This window comes from Papaver somniferum, chromosome 1 (assembly GCF_003573695.1).
Source record: "Papaver somniferum cultivar HN1 chromosome 1, ASM357369v1, whole genome shotgun sequence".
Lineage (NCBI taxonomy): Eukaryota > Viridiplantae > Streptophyta > Magnoliopsida > Ranunculales > Papaveraceae > Papaver > Papaver somniferum.
The window spans coordinates 137274235-137293859 of NC_039358.1; the positions used below are offsets into that span (position 1 = coordinate 137274235).

Consider the following 19625-nt stretch of genomic DNA (forward strand, 5'->3'; position numbering starts at 1 on the left):
GAGGGGGCGTCGAGTGATTGGGAGAAACTACAAAGAAGAATAGGAAGCTGCAGAGCAGATTTTTCTGCTGCTGCAGAGAAGAAGAACTTGAAGAACATACTACCGTAAAAGACTGTCGTTTCATGGGTATTATATTTAACAGTTTGTAATGGCCGATTTGTAACGCTATCTTCAGTTTATGACAAATATTGTAACGGTTAGCTCTGTAACGCCGTGACAGCGTTGCGAATTCCCTGAGTTATATTTTCTTCTTTGTAAACACCAATTGAGCTATGAAATATATTTTGAGCGTGTTTTTCACTATGTGGAGCTAAACCTTTCTCTGGGACGACGGAGGAAACCAAAATTCATCATGTGGTAAATTTATTTAATTCTTTATATGACTATTTGCATTAAATTAAAATTAGAAAAAGATTTTTCTTAATTAATTGTCATTTCGTTTGATGGTTTATGCTTAGGATTAATTCTTTTGATATGCCATGCTTAAGTTTTACAATTAATATTTTAAGAATCTACCTTAGGCAAAGATATAGAGTCAAAATTCTTATTGAATGAGCTATAATGGTTTAGAATAAATAGGTGAATCGCATGAATTTGAATATTTGGTGGAATCCTAGTCCTAGTACCTCTCGATACATCGTTACTATTTTGTATATAATTGCTAGTTTTATAATTTAAATCTAAAAAATCAATCTCATCAAGTCCGAGTGAACGACAACCTATTTACCATTATCTAAAATTCGATCAATTTTTAGGTTTTATTTTTATTTTTATTATTTTTGCTCTTTTTTACGCATTTCTTGTTTGATTTCAGATTTGGAGCGAGCTAAAGAAAAAGAGAAAAGTACTGAAAAGAAAGGAGAAGCCCAAAAAGGAAAGAAAAGAGGAATCCAAAAGGACTGAAGAAGAAGATTTTGTAAATGGTTATTTTATTTTATTTCTTTTATTTTTAGAAACTGTAATTAGGGTTTTATTTTTGTAATCTTTTATCTTTGGACATTTTTTTTTGGACATTGAACATTGGACTTTATTTTCAAAACCCTAAGGAAGGGTTGGTTTAAATATAAACTGCGCAGGGAAGGACGACAATTACGATACTGTCTTGGCCCCTCGGGTTCGTACATTGACATCGGAGTCAGTGGCCCAAGTCGATTTCAACGGTTCATCCCCCGTCTGGAACGGGAGGTAAGAATTCTAAACACCCGCGAATCCACTGTCAGCGGGTTTACTGGATGATTTTGTATGCGTATATGTTGAGGAATCAAATACGATTTTAAATTTCTAGTAAAGGGCAAGGCCTGGCCAAATTAAGATAAAGACTCGGATTTTTCACCGTTTCCTTCTTGCCCGCCTTAGGAACACGTAACCTACGCGAACCTAAGCCTTAAAATTTGGACTAGAACGAGACCGTATGGTAACGAGCTTAATAGGAAAGTCGTTTGAAAAATATTGGTTGCTCTTTTAAGCATACTTCGAAGTTCATGATGGTTTCTGTAAGTTGAATGCGCCGCCTTGTAATGCCGGTGAGGCCTTGGGTATCAAAGCTCCATTGATATTCCCTCGTCTCTATTTAGCTTACTTTAACTCAGATTGATTCCAGTGAGGTTTGCTCAAATTGTAACGAATTCCCTTTCGAAAGAATAGAAGCTGGTCTAGAAACAATCTAAGTGGAGCCATCATGATTTTTGTTTGCTAGATAAAATAGGCTTGTTGTGGTTGAGTCATCTTTGTTTGTGCTTGTGCAGAATTCCCTTGCAGTTAGGATGTCAAACTGGTATTATAATAGCCATCACAATGAATATGAATATCCAACTGAACAATATGTACATTACTCTTTTTATGACTATAGTGTAAACAGTGGTTGGGAACGCCAACCTTTTGAAGGTTATGGGTCATACCATGGTGATCCCAATTACTATCCACACATGCATCAGTCATACGAGCAAGAAGATTATAATACTAGTTCTCTGTCTCTAGAGGATACAATAAAACTTTTGAAAAGTAGTCCTTTTTATGATCCTTTTGTTCCTATTCCTTCTCTAGAAGAGTTCCTCAGGGATTTAGCTGAGTCGACACGTAAGTTAGCTGAATCGACATGTAATTTAGATAAGGTGAATAACATAGTTATGGACGAAAGAACTGCAACAACGACTGAATCTTCTTTAGAAGATATCCTCAATAGGTTAACTGAAAACTTAGATCCAACACTAAGGTAACTTTCTTTGGAAGAGACCCTTGAGAGGATAGCTGAGTCGACACGTAGACTTGAGTTAGAGACGAACAAAAGTATTGCTCGAAATAACTTGAATTGCCAATATAGTGTATCCAATAATACACTTGAGAATGAAGATAGTTATTCACATAATCAAGATAACGAGGTTAGAATTGGTAACAAGACTTGTTTTGATGAGTTTCGATCTTTTTCGTGTTATTATAATGATGATTATGATGAGGATAATATTGATGGAGAATCATACATATGTAGGCATAGTGATCAGGAAATGGTTACTCCAGTTGAGCTTCATAATGATAGTATTATTTCTGGTCCAAATACCGATAATTTTAATGATTATTCACCTATTCAAAAGGATGTGGATTTGACTAGAGATACCACCGTTTAGATGATGTAGTTCATGATCCTTTAGCCTGCAGTGTGTTGGATAATACATTATTTGATGTGCCTATCATTGAATCGGAGGAAGTAATTATGATTAACAACTTAGTTAATGAGCTTATACTAAAAACTTTCGCTGATAATCCTTTATATGATTGTGATGATGGTTTAGAGGAAAGAGTTTACCCTGAGAATACTGTTTTGGAGTCTAGCGATTTAGAAACACTAGTCTTAGAAGACGATAAACTCGTAGGGATGAGTAAGGATGCATTACCTGATAATAACTTAGAAGAATCAATTGACTATTTTCAGGAATCTGATGATCTAGAAATTAGGGAGATTGTGACTAGTCTATCTAGAGACATTGAAAACTCTAAGTTTGGGGGTGATTATCACTTTTCTGGTGCCTTACCTTTAACTCTGAGAAAGTTCCCTCGTGTAGGACTTGGCATTTGTGCCTCAACCATCTTACAAGATTATCTTCATACACATTTTCCCGAACCTAATGATGTTCATAAAGAAGCTCAGTTGTTAGAGACCCATCCTCTGGTTGATGTGGTTAACCCAGGCTATGATACCGAGATTGACTTTGTTTTCCCACCAAAAACTTTTCTTCCAATTGTGGGAACATATTATTTTCAGATGTGTCGGTTATTAAGTTTTGAGACTAAACCTAATTACTTTAGGAGAATAGGGTCGACACATTTGCTTAAGGAAGTCCACCTCTTTCATTATGTCCAGCTGTGTGAGTCAAATCTAATTTACTTAGAGGATCCCCAATTATTCAGGTTATTGTTATGCGCTTCTAAGTTCTTAGTTGAGTATTTACAGACTCTTCAACCTGATCTTCAAAATGCCTTTGAGGAAATCCAACCGATGAAAACTTTTTATTTGGACCCTTTACTAGAGCCTGAACCTGAACCACAACTATATGTAGTTGTCTTCAACAAGGGTATGTTCGGTATCTTCTTGGTCTGTTGTAGTTTCCTCTTCTTGTGGTTAACACTTTTTGATCCAGATGACCCACAGTTATTCCGACTACTGCTTTATGATTCTACGAGGTGACTAATTTTTCCAATGTCTGGCTGAAGACTTTAAACTTAGCATTTCTTGGGAGGTAACCCATGCTCATGCAACACGGTAATATCTTTCCTTAACTCTTTTGCTTCAAGTGGTAACAGTTTCTCCTTGTTCATGCGTTTAATTTTATCTTTAGAACATTGAGGACAATGTTAGATTTAAGTTTGGGGGTATGGGAGAAATTTTTTAGTTGCAATAAATAAACTCCAAAGCCTAGAAATTTGTGCCAATTAAGGATAACACTGACCGATACGAGTTACTGTCGTTGACAGTGTTGAAGAACGATGGTTTTCTGCTGTCTGTTCTTCGTGTTCGTCGTCTTTACAACAGCAGAATTGGTTTTCCTGCAACTCGTGATTTAACCTCTCAGCAGCACTCTATTCTCTTCCAAACTCTCGATAATCCTTCCTTGGTTCCCCAGAACGCTATTTATACATCACAGGACCATGAAATCTTCGAGTAAATGCCAAAATATCTCGGAATATTTTCTTTCTTTTCTCGGGAATTATTTTCTTGTTTTATCTTCTTCACTTATCTTTTGTATGTAGAATCACGTCTCAGGCGACGTTTAAATTGCAACATCCACACTCTAATCTTCCCAAAATAAACCCGAGAATAGTCAATCCTCTGTTTTTCTGAAATCTTCCTTTTTCGTTCTCATACGCGTCTTCTGACCTGGCTAAGATTTCAAAGTATCTTTCAAGATCAAATCGAATCATACAGAACATATTGTGTACAACTCTCCACGCAACTGCCAAATATAACTCAAGCTAAAACCCGAGAAACTTCTTTTACCCTGTTTTGTCAAAAGCCGAGTATCCAGCCCAGCTATTCCGATGATATCAAACATATCAACCCTGTATTACTATAAAAAATCCTTCCCATCAATATCTCTGATTGAATCTCCCTAAAACAGCTTCAAAATCGAAATCCTAATTTCTGCCGTGAAAATCCATCGCTCCCGCCAATTTTGAAAATTCAAATGAAAAAGCTGAAGTCCCCCTAACCAATGTGGGGGTGCGAATATCAATGGGGTGCCCTGGGGTGTAAACAGTAATTGGGGGCCCCTTAGTAATTGAGGTGCCATTATCCAAATGAGCGGTGCCTTTAGTAATTTTCTCTCAATATCGCAAATACCACTTTTCGAGCCAATTTTTCCGCAAAAGCTTATTTCTCCAGAAACACCTACAAAGACAAAAAAGCCACAACAAGTACAAAAACGGGTACTAACTAAATAGAAAATTGAGATCAAATCAGACACAAAAATGTGTCTATCAATAACCCTTTTAGGTAGAATAAAGCACAAAAATTAAAAATACACCATACCACAGAGAACAACCTTAATAAGAAGCAATCTATCTGAGTAAGATAAGAACCTAACCTTCCAAGACTTGACTCTTTTTGTAATCTTAGTGAGTAAAGGAAGGCAATCAACATAAGAAAGTTTAGTCTAAATTAGAGGAACCCCAAGGTATTTAACATGTAGATTTCCTTGAAAACAGCCTAAACAACCTAAGATATCAACAAGAATATCATTATGCACACCAGAGTGGAAGAGGGAAGTCTTATGGATACTAACCTCAAGGCCCAAAAAATAACTGAACTAAGATAAAGCATTCTTGACAGAATTAGCAACAACAATAATAGTCCCTTTAAAAAATATCATTACATCATCTGCGAAACATAGATGTTTGAGATTGACCACTTTGCACTTGGGATGAAATCCGAACTTAACTAGCTGAACTTGACGAAGGAGAAGAATATTGAAATCTTCCATGACTATAACAAAAAGATAAGAAGATAAATGGAAGCCTTGTTGAAGACTAGCACCAAAGAAGCCGAAAGGGGAACCATTATCATGAATAGCTCCAAACTTAGAGTGATAATCACCCCCAAACTTAGATACCTTTGGGTTTGCTTTAATCACCCCAAACCTGCTAGGTGTGCTTTAATCACCCCCAAACTTAGAGTGATAATCATTAATAGCTCTCTCTAAGATAAACACTGATTGATTAGATCCAATAAGCTTTTCCATAACCCTCTTCATTCTAAGAGCTAAGATTTTAGCAATGCATTTGTAAATAACATTACAACAGGAAATAGGCCGGAAGTCGTTGACACTAGCAGGTTTGTCACACTTTGCCACTAAAGTGATAAAAGTACTATTAATTTCCTTCGATATTTACCTTTTTAAAGAAGTTTTGAATAGCGGTTACAAAATCAGTACCAACAATGTCCCAAGCAGCTTTGGAAAAAATGACTTGAAAACCCGTCGGGACCTAGTGATTTACTAGAATTTATAGTGGAAAGAGCATAAACAATTCTTCCTTGCTAACATGATGCAATAATAGAGCTACTTCTGGTGCACTAAGAGAATTATCAAATTTAATATTCATAATACTATGAGAATCAATGGAAGAAAGAGGAAAATTAAACAACTTTTCATAAAAAAAAATAATACAATCAGCAACAATGGCCCTATCATCTTCAAGTTTGTTGCTAGAGGACTAGAAAGAAGAGAGATGATATTATTTCTAGATCTTCTTTCTTTGATAGAATTGTGAAAAAATTGACATTTGAGCCACCAATATCCATCCATTTCACTTTAGATCTTTGCTTTGTAAGGGAGGCATCAAATCTGGACAGTCTAGCATAAGCAATAACAACTTCTCTTTTATAACTATCAGTAACACTACAAAGAGGGTTAGCTTGTACCTGAGTTTGAAGATCAAGCATAGTCCTCTTGGCATCCAGAGCTTGGTTATAAATCTTGCCATATTTATTTTTTCTCAGCTCAATCAGTCTCTTCTTAACTTTCTCCAGCTTAGTTACAAGCACAACCATGGGATTACCTCTAACTACAGAGCACCACTCTTGTCTGACAATATCTAAAAACTCAGGATATTCAGAGAAGAAATTGCAAAACCTGAAAAAAGGGGGACCGTGATACCTGCCTTCATAACAAGTAACAACACTAGGGATGTGGTCTAGAACACCTGGAGGTAAAAAATCAGCTACCGGATCTTGAAATTAAACAGGCCATTCAAAATTAACTAGCACTCTATCCAATTTAGCAACAATTCTATCTTCACTGCTTTGCTGATTACACCAAGTAAACCGAAAGACAGTAAAGGAAAGATAAAAAAATCTGAGCATTTTGAGTGCAATTCCAAAAATCAGAGAACTAAGAAGCTTGAATAAATTAATTTTATCAGTTACATCTAAGATAAAATTAAAATCCTCTAAAATGATCCAGGGAAGTTTATTAAAAACAACAAAAGCTTCTAACTCAGCCCATAAATATCTTCTTATAAGAGCATCGTTATCATCGTAGACAAAAGAAACAATATATCTTTTATTTTTGGGAAGAACAACATCGAGAAAAATAACTTAAGCAGAAGATTGAATAAGAGAAACTTGTATAACTTCAGGGTTCCAGCAAATCCAAATTCTTCCAGAGTTGTTATGGGCATAATTATATAAAAAACTCTAAGAAGGACAGATGTTCCTTTTCATTATAGCACTATTAATAAATTACATATGGGTCTCAACTAAACCAACAAGGGAAAGATTATTATCACTAATATAACTACTAACCTCTCTTTGTTTAAGGGGGTCATTGAGGCCCCTTGAATTACAATATCTTAACTTAATCATTGACAATGTTAAGGGGATGGATCTTCCTACTATTCTTCACAACCTTCTTATGGTCAATACGTAAGAGAATTCTTAATTTCCTTGAGACTAGAAGGCTTGTGAAAGAAGTGAGACCTCACACCACCATTCGTATCTTCAGAAGAATCTCCACCACCAGAGGACATGACTGCATCCTGAGAAAAAACAGAGGCATGAACTTCAGTTGAGTCCTTAAGAACTTCATCAGGTACAAAATTATTACTAGAGAAAGACCCAACAACATTCTCAGATAAGACTTTAATTTTTTTTGCCTGAAGAAACAAGAACTTCAACTAACTAGGAAGGACTACTACCACCCAATTGATCATATTTAGAGAATCGCACCACTCTTTCTCTAACATACCCAGAAGCCACAAAGAAAGCGTTATTGTCCAACTTATGAGCATTGACAGACTTGCTTCTCGAACTTGTATCTTCATTGTTCTGAGAACTAATTCTGGTTCTTTTGGGAGCTTTCTTAATTCACATTTCCTTAGAATTATCAATGATTTTATTGATAACAACAAGAACAATATTTACCACAGGTTCTTTAGGCTTTTTAACACATCTAGCCAAAGAATGGCCAAAGATTGCACAGAAAGAACACCTAAGAGGTCTCCAAGCATATTCTACAAGGATTTCGATCCTCTTACCACCAATCACAATGGGAATGGTAGTTGGAAACTCACAAAGAACATCAATCTCTACACAAACCCTAGCATATCCCATTGTTTTCCTAGATAAGGTTAATTTGTCAGACATAATAGGCTTACCCAGAAAACTAGCAATGATTTCCAAACCTTTAGCATGCCACATATGAATTGGGACCTTGTAAAGATTTACCCATATAGGAACAGATTTTAGCTATGCAATCTCTGTTTCAAGTAGAGGAGACCAAGCCCTAACTTTAAGTGTAGAGGTTTTAGTCACTTTGCTAATGAATGTGAAACGACGATGGTGCCACGTATACCAGAATCTTTTCGATATCCACCTATAAGTGTGATACCTTGTGTGATATAATTGAAAATGCAGGAGATACCAAATACACCCAAATTTTTCGTTCTGCAACTTGTATAGACAAAAATTAATACAATTGCAAGTGGACCAACTTAATGATCCTTGAAAATATGTATACAGAGCTAATATCTCAACCTCTACCTAATCAGTATGTATATACACACAAGATCCGTGAACCTGATTGTTAAGCAGAGTATATATATACTTAAGAGTACAAAAATCAATACCCAAGATCAATCCAGTCGTATCCAAATAATTCAACCGAAATTCTGCCAAGTGATTAAACTTGTAATCTATATTTCAAGATACGAATCTACAAGAAAGTAGTCTCGTAATCGGTTACAATTAAGAGTACATATATACTTAGATTGCATACGTACAAACCTGTGTAAATGCAATTATAAAGATAAACAATATAATGCGGAAAAGAGAAAACACAAGACACCAGAAATTTTGTTAATGAGGAATCCACAATAGCAGAAAAACCCCGGGACCTCGTCCAGATTGAACACCACACTGTATTAAGGCGCTACAGACACTAGCCTACTATCAAACTTCATACTGGAATGTAGTTGATACCGAACCCACCCACCCACCCTCCAACCAATTTATTTACAGTCGCGCTCCTTATGTCTCTTGAACCTTGCAAGGTTCTACACACTTGATTACCTTCGCTGACGCCCTTTACAGCTGAAGTGAATACTTTTGATACTAATCTGCCTCTAACATATAAGCCTATTTGATTTCCCTTTATACTTTTCCAGCCAAAACTGGAGAAGACATACGGGTACTTCCAAAACTGCCAGCATCAATGCCAGAACTGCCAGCACATTTCATAATCAAAGATTTCTTATGAAGAATGGGGGAAAGAGCTGCATGAATCCAACATAAATTTCACAGCACAAGATGATGCAACACTACAGGCAATCAAGAAAGGTTATCACGGATAAGTTCAAGGCAGATACCACTTAGGATTCCACCAGATGCAGGAGGAAATTTTGAAGCTATTGGTTTGGTCCTAGGCAATTTAATAAAGATGGAACAACACCAAAACTTATCGACAATTAGATTAGTTAAGCTTTCTGTTCAGTCTAATTACTTGGAAAACTTCAACTGGAGAGGGCCAAACCTCCAGCAATTAATGCCATCATGTGACCTTGAGTTAGCTGTTTTCATTTCACAGCTTCTCTGTTTTCTTTTTTTTTTTTTTAAAAAAAAAGTGAAAACCCAAACAGAACCACATTTTATTTATACCAAAACATGCAGACATAAAAGCTGGACACTCCACGCCCATACCACCATCTCGCGCACTTACATTAAGTAGTAGAAATCAAAGGAATGAAGAAGAACATGTCATCAAGCCTATCATTACTTGGTGAATTCCCACCGTACACCAACAGTCCATCTTTCCCATCCAAATGTCCATCTGCAAATGAACACCACCCTCTAGGTCTAGGATGATCACCATCTGCTGCCCCATCCCCCAGCCGTTTCCAAGCTCCTTTCTCTGTATCCAAAACATATCCATCTCCAGCAAATTACCCTGCACCCATGTGTCCTAGATCACTTGGATCAACTTCACCACCGTAAATATATATATGTCCTCCGATTCCAATCGTCGAAAACACAATCCTAGATGATGGTATGTCACCACTTGTTTCCACCAGCGTCCACTCTTCTTTCACCGGGTCAAAACAATGTACATCATTCATTTCTTTACCTGCGAACCCGTAAATGACCCATATTTTACCACCAGCAACAGCTAAACCTGGTCCACCTCTGCCAGGACATTTTTCTCCGGGTGAGGGAAATGTAACCCACTTCTCGTCTCTAACGTCAAATGCCCACAAATCATTCAACCGGCCGACAACACTGCAACCACCAAACACATAGACCCGATGATCGTCGGATGCAGTAAAATGATAACTCTGATTCGGGGGACCTACATCTCCTGATGAGAGTAGAGTCCATTTGTTTGTACTAGTGTCAAATGAATATAGCTCGTTGAGTTCAGCATGTTCCTTGTCTTTGCCACCAAATACATATATGGTTCCGCCAACAACAGCCATAGTGACACCGACACGCGGTGGTGGGATATCACCAGTAGCATCAGCTACGGACCAAGTACGACTCTGGATGTCGAACACGTGGACATGGTTATCAACTGGTACACGTGGAGTATACTCACCGCCCAAGGCGTATGCTTTTTGTCCAACCACTACTACTGCGTGTGAACTTCTTGCTCCGGGTGTGTTTCCCTTTTGTTCAAGCTAATTGGAATTGAGGGTGAAAATCTTAATTAGCACCATAGGGTTAATAACATAAACATCAAAGAAATATCATATTCCTTTTCTTTTTTTTGAAAAAGAAAGCAATATGGATATTCACCTATTTTTCCCAATCATTTTAAAAGCTCATGAATGTAAACAGATACTATATGATCTATCAAAATCAAAATTAGAGACATGATGGAATGATCAAGAATCACATACCTTGACCCGTTTGCCACTGATGAGAGCCATTATCCTGAACTGCAGATTTAGGTGGTAGGTTTCAATTGTAGGACTGCTTTTAATACTACTTGAAGTTATTGTATAAAATACACATGTGCATCCACTCTGGTTGGTTATGTTTTTGCAGCATGGTTGTTTATGTCATATATACAATCTACTGATGAAGGCCTCATATAGTGGAAGCAGTTACTCCGCCAAATTTACTTAAAGACCCTAAAACTAATTAAGAATCGAAAGGGGTGTTGCAGAGCTAACTCTATTTGGTTCATGGTAACAATGTCACTTCACTCAGATGCAGTTGTTGTCAAACCCATCAATAGACGTGGAATGTGACTCATTATGCAAGAGACATAAATTGTTTCTCCCCCTTTTCTCTGATCAGATGACATGGAATATTCCTTACTACGAAAGTGACAGAAATTCATCTCTCCCTACCAGCCCCGCCCTTAATTGGTTCATACTTCAGAGTTTATTATTCATCAGTGCAAATGTCCAACAGATGAGTTGGTCTACTTGGTAGTTGTATAACTTATTAACTTGTATTACCTACTAGGCTTGTAGAGTTTCTTGTTATGGAAGAGGTTTAATAAAGAACCCTATTGTTGGGGCTCAAAGGGTTGACCATTTTGGGGGATTAATTGTTTTGGGTAGGCAAATTATAGATAAGGGGAGACTTAAGTGATTGAAAAGTCAGATTTACCCTTTGTAAATAAATAATTTAAAATCAAAATCTAATCCTAATCTTAATCCTAAATCAAAACCAAACATCAAAATCCATTCATTTTCTCTATTCTTCTTCTTCTCAAAAAAACTCTCAAAAACCTAATAATATCTCCCTCTCTTCCCCATTGATTCTCAAGATGGCAGCAAGATCAAGAGTGACAAGATCCGGCCGATTGAATCCAGATTCTGAATCAGGGCAAGTTATTGATGTTCCTTTTCATGGTGATGTGGTGAACCAATCTCTTCAAACACCTTCAAATCCTCCTATGAACCAATCTGTTCAAACACATGCGAATCCTCCACAAATGACTCCTACTAGGTAAGAATCGAAAAACCCAACAATTATTTTACCATTAGATTGAAAAAATAGGTTTGATCATCGATTTAGGGTTTCCAAAAATGGTTTTTTGAAGCGCTTACGGCCGGCATATCATATCGTACTGGCCGTAATGTTTACCTAACGGTTGAGACATCAAGAACTCCCAACCGTTAATGTCTCTTGTGGTTAGGAAAATTTGAGAACCCAACCGTGAAATACATTACGGATGGGACTTTCCCAGCCGTAAGTCGTCCTGTGTTTACAGAGTAAAATTGAGTTATGAGTGTTTCGGATGGGAGTTTCCTAACCGTAAATAAATTTTCCTAACCGTTATTTGTATTTTCTAGCCGATACTTTATTTACGGTTCGGTCGTCCGCATATTTCTAAGCCGAGACTATTTTTACGGTTATGGGGTCTCACTTTTCCCAGCCGATAAAGTTTATAACAGATGGGTTATCTGTTATTTCCAATCCGTAATCCTATCTTCTGATATGTTTTTCATCATTTTTAGGAACCCAGAAAAGGAGAAAGAACCCCAGGAACTACCAATGTGTGATATTGCTACGATGATGGTACATAGGCTAAGTATATGATTCTTTTTTTTGGTATACGTTTCTCAAATTATGTACCACTATTAATTGAATGATGTGAAAATAGGTCAAGAGAGCTAAGTGGATTGCCAGGGGACTGAGACGTAACATTGAGGAGGTTTTATATTTGTATTGCGAGGAACAAAGAACACTGATTCTCAGGCTTCTAGAGTTACATAATCCAGCGAAGGATGATCTCTATACTAACGACGAGGATGATTGGATTAGTCTTTCCCAAACTCCCGACAGTTCTTCATCATCTTCTGAGGATGTTCCTACGATTGTTGGTTGTAGCGGATGATTGTAGGTTATATACTTTGTTTAAGTCATTCCAGCTTATGTTTATGCAGATTTTTAGCATGTTTAAGGTTATGGATTTGGGTGATTTACTTTTCAGAGTTACTTTTCATTAACCTTGAATAAATGGATAATAGTGTTTTGATTCTTAATTTATCAGATTCTTGTTTAAGATACTAACATTCCAGGGAAAATTACGGCCAGAATTACCAGCCGTAAGTTGTGTTAACGGCTAGGATTATCAGCCGTAAGTTGTATTAACGAATAGGATTACCAGCCGTAGAACTGACAGTACCCAGAATTACGGGCAGGAATCCCAGCCGAAATCATCTTTACGGTTTGGTGTCTCAGCCGTAAGTAAATAAAATCTGAAACTAATATTACAGGAAGAGTTACGACCAGGATTACCAGCCGTAAAACTGACAGTACCCAGAATTACGGGCAGGAAACCTAGCCGAAATCGGTTTTACGGTTTGGTGTCTCAGCCGTAACTTAGTAAAACCTGAAACTGGTATTACAGGAAGAGTTACGACCAGGATTACCAGCCGTAAATTTTACATTACCCAGAAATACGGGTTGGATTCCTTGCCGTTACCGGATTTTTGGTTAGGTTTCCCAGTGGGAATTCTGCGAATAGCTCACTTGGGTCATTACGGCTAGGTCGTGTCAGCGTATGACCTGGCCGTAAATAACCACATAAATTTACCATATTATCATTACAAACACATAATAAGAGTAAAACTAGATTCTTCATATATAATGAATGATTCAAAATACATAGGTTCACCACATTGTTATCATATTATCATTTTAATCACCACCCTACAAAAAACATTGTTATCATATACCTTCACACGACATTTACTCATACTCCTCCTCATCGGAACTCATTTGTACACACAACGGGCCATCCCTCGATAACTTTAATGCATCCCACAATTGAAATCTTTCCTCGAACCTATGACACCAAGTCATTGGTATTTCGCCGTCACACCCGTCTACCTTCCTTAATGGAGGTAATGGGAATCCATATTTCAATTGGAGGCCGATATAGTGGTTCATGTTCACGAACCCCATGATGACTATCTTCGGAGATTCTTCTTCGGTAAAAACACGTCTTGTTGGTGCGTATGTAACACTATCTGCATAGGAGATGGAATGAATAACACAATGGAATGCGTTGGCGAGTAGATAGACACATATTGGCATTCTCATTTAATATTCACTTGTCAAACACTTGTTGCCCATTAAACGCCGTTCAAATGATTTGAACTCCTCGTTTAGCATCGCCTCCGTGTCATTTCTTTCGAATCTCATCATTGGCTTGTAGAAATCGGGGAAACCACGTAGTTCAAGCAAATACTTTTGCGTAACATAAGTAATTTGGTCGTCACTCCATTCTTTTGCCTGCTCAAAAGGTACAAGTTGATCTACGAACACATGTGTAAATGGTGGATTTTCGACAAAGGATAAAATCGTAAAACCATAATTGTACATGCTCCTGATCCAGCAATCAGATGAGTATTGAGGCTCATGTCTCTCATTGAAGCATGAAAACTCATGCCACAAGAATCTCTGACCGAGTATATTGTCTCTCAGAGCATACGTGAATATGCAATCTCTCAACTGAGGCAACGACATATCTCATGAATACTGAGCAATTTCAGTAATTACTTTTATATAGAATCGAACGATTTGACGGCTCCTAGATAGCTTGCCTGCTAGTATGGAGAAATAACGTCTTCAGGATGTAACAATATTTTCCTTGACTATATAAAAGACATGTGTATAGAATCATTATGATTGGACGGCTCATAGACAGCTTGCCTGCTAGTATAGAGCGATAACGTCTTCAGGATGCAATAACGTGTTTTCCCTGACTATACTATACATAGTAAATATGACGCTTCAACTAGCTCATATCACCCAATCCTCTAATAATTAATGCTCCTAGACGATCGTGCTAGTATATATCCATCAATTAATTATTTCTAAATCATTAGATTCATTAACTGAATCCTTAGAAAATATTCTACGTTCTTCATAATATTTCATTACTTCAATTTATGGTTATTCCCAACAGAATTCCATGGGTTAGTAATAAATATTCAACGTACGGGCATCTGAGCCACCATCGAGTAAGCTCCAAGGAAATGGTGCAAGTGTATTCAGCACACGAGCACCTGAATGCACGAACGAACATTCGATAACACGAAGGAACGATCAAACCATGGAGAAAATAATAACAATAAAATATCTAAAGAAGGCGTTAAGGGGACCAAGTCCACCGGCCAGCCGGTCATGCCGCCGTGGTCGGTCCCACGCTTCTCCCTTTATTTTATCATGTTTTATTATTTTTCTTGATCCCATGAAAATCCCTTAAATTGATGAAATTCCTTCGTTTCATGAGACTTCCTTCACATTAAGGAAATTGTACAAAAATTACATAAAATTAGGAAAGGTGTCACGGGCCATGGTCACTAGCCGGCCGGCCATGCCCTAGCCGTGACCGGTCCCACACCTTGTAATTCCTTATTTTATTAATTATTTCCATCATCTCATGGAAATTCCTTAATCCTATGAAACTCCTTCGTTTCATGGTATTTCCTTCACATTAAGGAAATTATACAAAAATTACATAAAATTAGGAAAGGTGTCACGGGACCGTGGTCACTAGACGGCCGGCCATGCCCTAGCCGTGACCGGTCCCACACCTTGTAATTCCTTATTTTATTAATTATTTCCATCATCTCATGGAAATCCCTTAATTTCATGATATTTCCTTCAAATCATGAAAATAATATAAAATTAGGGGAGACTCACGGGACCGGGCCCTGGCCGGCCGACCATGCCCAAGCCGGTCCCACACGCCCTTATTTTATTATTATTAATATTATTTGTTTCCCTCATCTCATGGAAACTCCTTCACTTCAAGGAAATTCCTTGATTTCAACAAACTCCTTGATTTCATGATATTTCCCTAAAATTATGAAAATAATATAAAATAAGGAAAAGTGTCATGGGACCGGGCTCATTGGCCGTCCGGCCATGCCTTGGCCATAGCCGGTCCCACACTTCATGATTCCTTCATTTTATTATTATTATTTCCTTCATCTTATGAAGTTTCCTCAGTTTCAGCAAAATCCTTGATTTCTTCATATTTTCTCAAAATGTTGCTCAAACGCACATCAGAAAATATTGAAATTCTCAGGATTGAGATGCGAGCATTTTGGCGACACCATATTACCTAGACCGGTCCCACTTACTTTCATCGTTTGACCTAATTTGGTCATAATAGGTTTAAACTCTTCCAAACAATTTGGAATTTCATAAAACGATCGTCAGTCGATCCCGTGACCAACCAGGAACGGTTTCATGACCCCTTGGTCGGTCCTTCATCTCTTCATAATTTATTAGGTTTTATCACCTACGGTTCAGACGAGCATTATTTCAATAAATGATTAAACCAGCATTTGATCATCTTTTCACCAACTGGTCTTCAAGAGACTTTGGTATTTTGCTCACTAGAGCATCTGAGCGTTACATGGTCGACTCATCATCCCATGTAGCCGGCCCCTCCTTCACTCAGTGGTTGATTTTCAATAAATCATCAATTGATCAGCAATTGATCGAAATTAGGGTTTTCGAATCCAAGGTTCATAATTCCAGATTCAAACGCTAATAATTTTATGTTGATCCCGTGATCAACATTTTAATTAATTATACTCGGTTCAGTTGTCAGTATTCTAAAATTGATATTTTATTTGGTTTTGTTACCAATAATTCATCAAACGAGCAACATTTGCTCAGATGAGCAATATTTGCTCAAACCATGGAATATTGGTTCAACTATCAATACTCAACAATCCATCGAATGAGCAATATTTGCTCACCTTAACTATCAACATTTACTTGAGAATCATACCTCTGTCTCAACAGACACGTTCAATTCATCAGTCTCAAAACATTTGCAAATCACGTTCGACTCAGTAATACAAGGACTCATCGTCACATGAAGTCAGCAACTGACTAACTAAATACACGTCTGCCTTGCAGACTCCACAATCATGAGACATCAATCGTGTTACATGGGGGGATATTAACTAGGGTTTTGGCCTGGCGGTCTACGGCACGTGTGTTCATACACACAATGAGAATGTGAGCAAGTCGTGCAATCAGTTGAAGGAGTTAGCAAAGTAGTGGGTAGAAAATCAACCAAGTCTCCGCACGATGAGCAACTGGTTTTAACACGATTTCAACTTCCCCACTCTTTGACTCCAGCAACTGTCACACTTCATGGGATCAAGGTGTTTACAATTCTAGCATATAAATAAGTCTCTGAATCATGATTGAAAACAAGAAAATCTTTCGTCAAACAGACAACAAAGAGATTAACATCTCAACGTCTGAGTAATTACTCTCAACAGAGCAAGTTCAGTCAATCCGAACTTATTTTATTTCTTCATGCAAAATACACAATACACCTACAATCTTCACCATTGATCTCACATATTTCTCAGATTCCCTCCTACAGATCGACCCATCCTCTCTTGTGACCTAATTGACTCTAGAACGACCATTGTCTTGGTTTAGGATGGAGTCCTACAGATTGATCTCTCGAATTCAAAGCACTCCCTTTTTGCAGTGCATCTGTGTGAGGTTAGACAGTTCGCTCGGTTCAAGGAGTTTCCTCCGCATGGTCGTCTCCTCAAAACCAGCAACTCGTTTTGCCCCATCTACAACATGGTAACCACAATTTCCGTCGCCCTCAACATCGTCGGTGGACTTGACGTAGTTATGAATAAAATGTGGTAAAAGTGCATGTAATTTTTGTATACCGTGTAAGTAGGTCGGATATAATTACCTTCCTCATCAATAGGGGGTGATTTCATCGGACCTACATCCAAGAAGACCGTCTCTTTCTCATCATCAAGGTTACTAATAATTCTTTGTGGGGTGATTAGCGATGGTTCGACCATCGGTTCTTTTCCTTTGACATCATTACCTCGGCTTCTCGCTAATTGCTTAATACCAACCGCACCACCAACTTTTCTTTGGACACTACTAGCTTCTTTTGTTGTTGAACCTTGTTGGGATAGAACAACCGGGTCTTTAATTTTGACTCCACTATCAACTTTTCTTTTTGAACTTTCTTGGGATGCAACAACCACATTATTCTTGTGGCGTTTTCCCTTCATTTCACCAGCTCCGCTTGGTCCGCCTTTTTCCATTTCCTTTCGTTTAAGTTTGTACAATTTGTTCAACTTCTCATAAGCCGAAGGATCTCTTCGCATTGAAGGAGTCAATTGTGGACCTTCTTGAACCTTTCTCTTAGCTTCTGCCCTTTCCTGTTTCTTTGTTGTTTTGTTCGGAGGCCTACCCTTTCCCTGCCCCTTCTTAGGTTCTAAAATATCTTCTCTAGTGAATGGACGGTTGAATCTCCGCAATTCATACAACCAAAGTTGTCCTTGCGCCGGTAGTAAAGAAGCATACTTCTCAAAAAGTTCCTTGTGTACCTCCATAAAGCAAAACACTTCCCCAAGACCTTGATTTGGTGATGGATCTTTAAATGTTAGTTGTTTCCAAAATGGATCTATATCTTCAATCGGAATCATCCTTGTGGGATAATTTGCTACTGCATGCCTACATGGGAGCCACAAAGCCGACTTAATGGGACAATTACATCTCATTCCCGGTGGAAAATTGTGTTCCTCCCAAGCCTCCACTTCCGTTATCATTTGTAGGATTGCCCATTGAGAAACATATAAACTTATTCCCCGGAGCCAAGGGCTATCCCGGTAATCGGTAACGAGTCTAGATCGGCTCTTTTCAAAATCCCCTTTAATTCTATCGATATCACGCTTGAAATACTCAACCACAGCTTCAAAAACAACAACGAATCCACCATCACAACCATTTAACTTACTCTTGAATCGATAGTGATCCGACTCCACCGTGCTTGTGGCTTGATTGTCATAATGTCTATAACGGTTTACCCATGCACTAACAAACTTTTCTTTGTGGGGATCCAATAACTCGTTCTTCAAATATGTTATAACATCCGGGTAGGTTGACCATTTTTCCATTACAAAACACTCCCTTAGGAAATATAATGGTTCCGTGAGCGACCATATTAGTTGTTCCCAATATCTTGAAAATCCGCCCAAAGCACCTCGGCTATCTTGTCATTGATCTCAAACTTTTCTTTTTCTTCTTGTTGTATCTCCAACGGTAGATTTTTAATCCTCTCCATCTCGGTCTTCTTTGCTGGCCATATAACCCTCTTGAAATTAGTTTGCACATTGTTCCATATATGAAACGTGCAAAGATGATGACGCGCGTAAGGTAAAACACGTGGTATGGCCCACATTAATGCTTGCTCCTTATCCGTAATCAACACATGTGGAGTATAACCTTCTTGATACAATAACTTCACCTTTTGCAATGCCCATAAATAACTTTCCTTCGTCTCGTCTTTCAAGAAACAAAACGCAACAGTAAATGTCGACTTGGTAGATGTTTGTACTTGTTAGTTTTATACGTGCAATCCATAAAGAGAATTTGATGAAAGCATCTTGCCAACTGTAAACATTCCGGATTCGCGACGAAAAGATATTCCACTTCCTTTTCTTCATTCATTTCATAGGCGGTAGAGTACTTTACCTCCTCAAACAAAAAAAAAAAATTGTTGCATAAGCACTCTCTCTTCCCATAACTCTTTTCTAATTTTTTCTCTTCCATTATAGATAGTTGACAATGAGGGTGAGTTTTGGGGGTTTAACACCTTTACGCCACT

The 19625-nt window shown here is 37.8% G+C and overlaps 1 pseudogene; it reads right to left on the minus strand.

Moving 5' to 3' along the window:
• Window positions 1–9606: 9606 nt before the first annotated feature.
• On the minus strand, window positions 9607–11044 carry LOC113333009 (annotated as a pseudogene).
• Between the last annotated feature and the right edge of the window lie 8581 nt (window positions 11045–19625).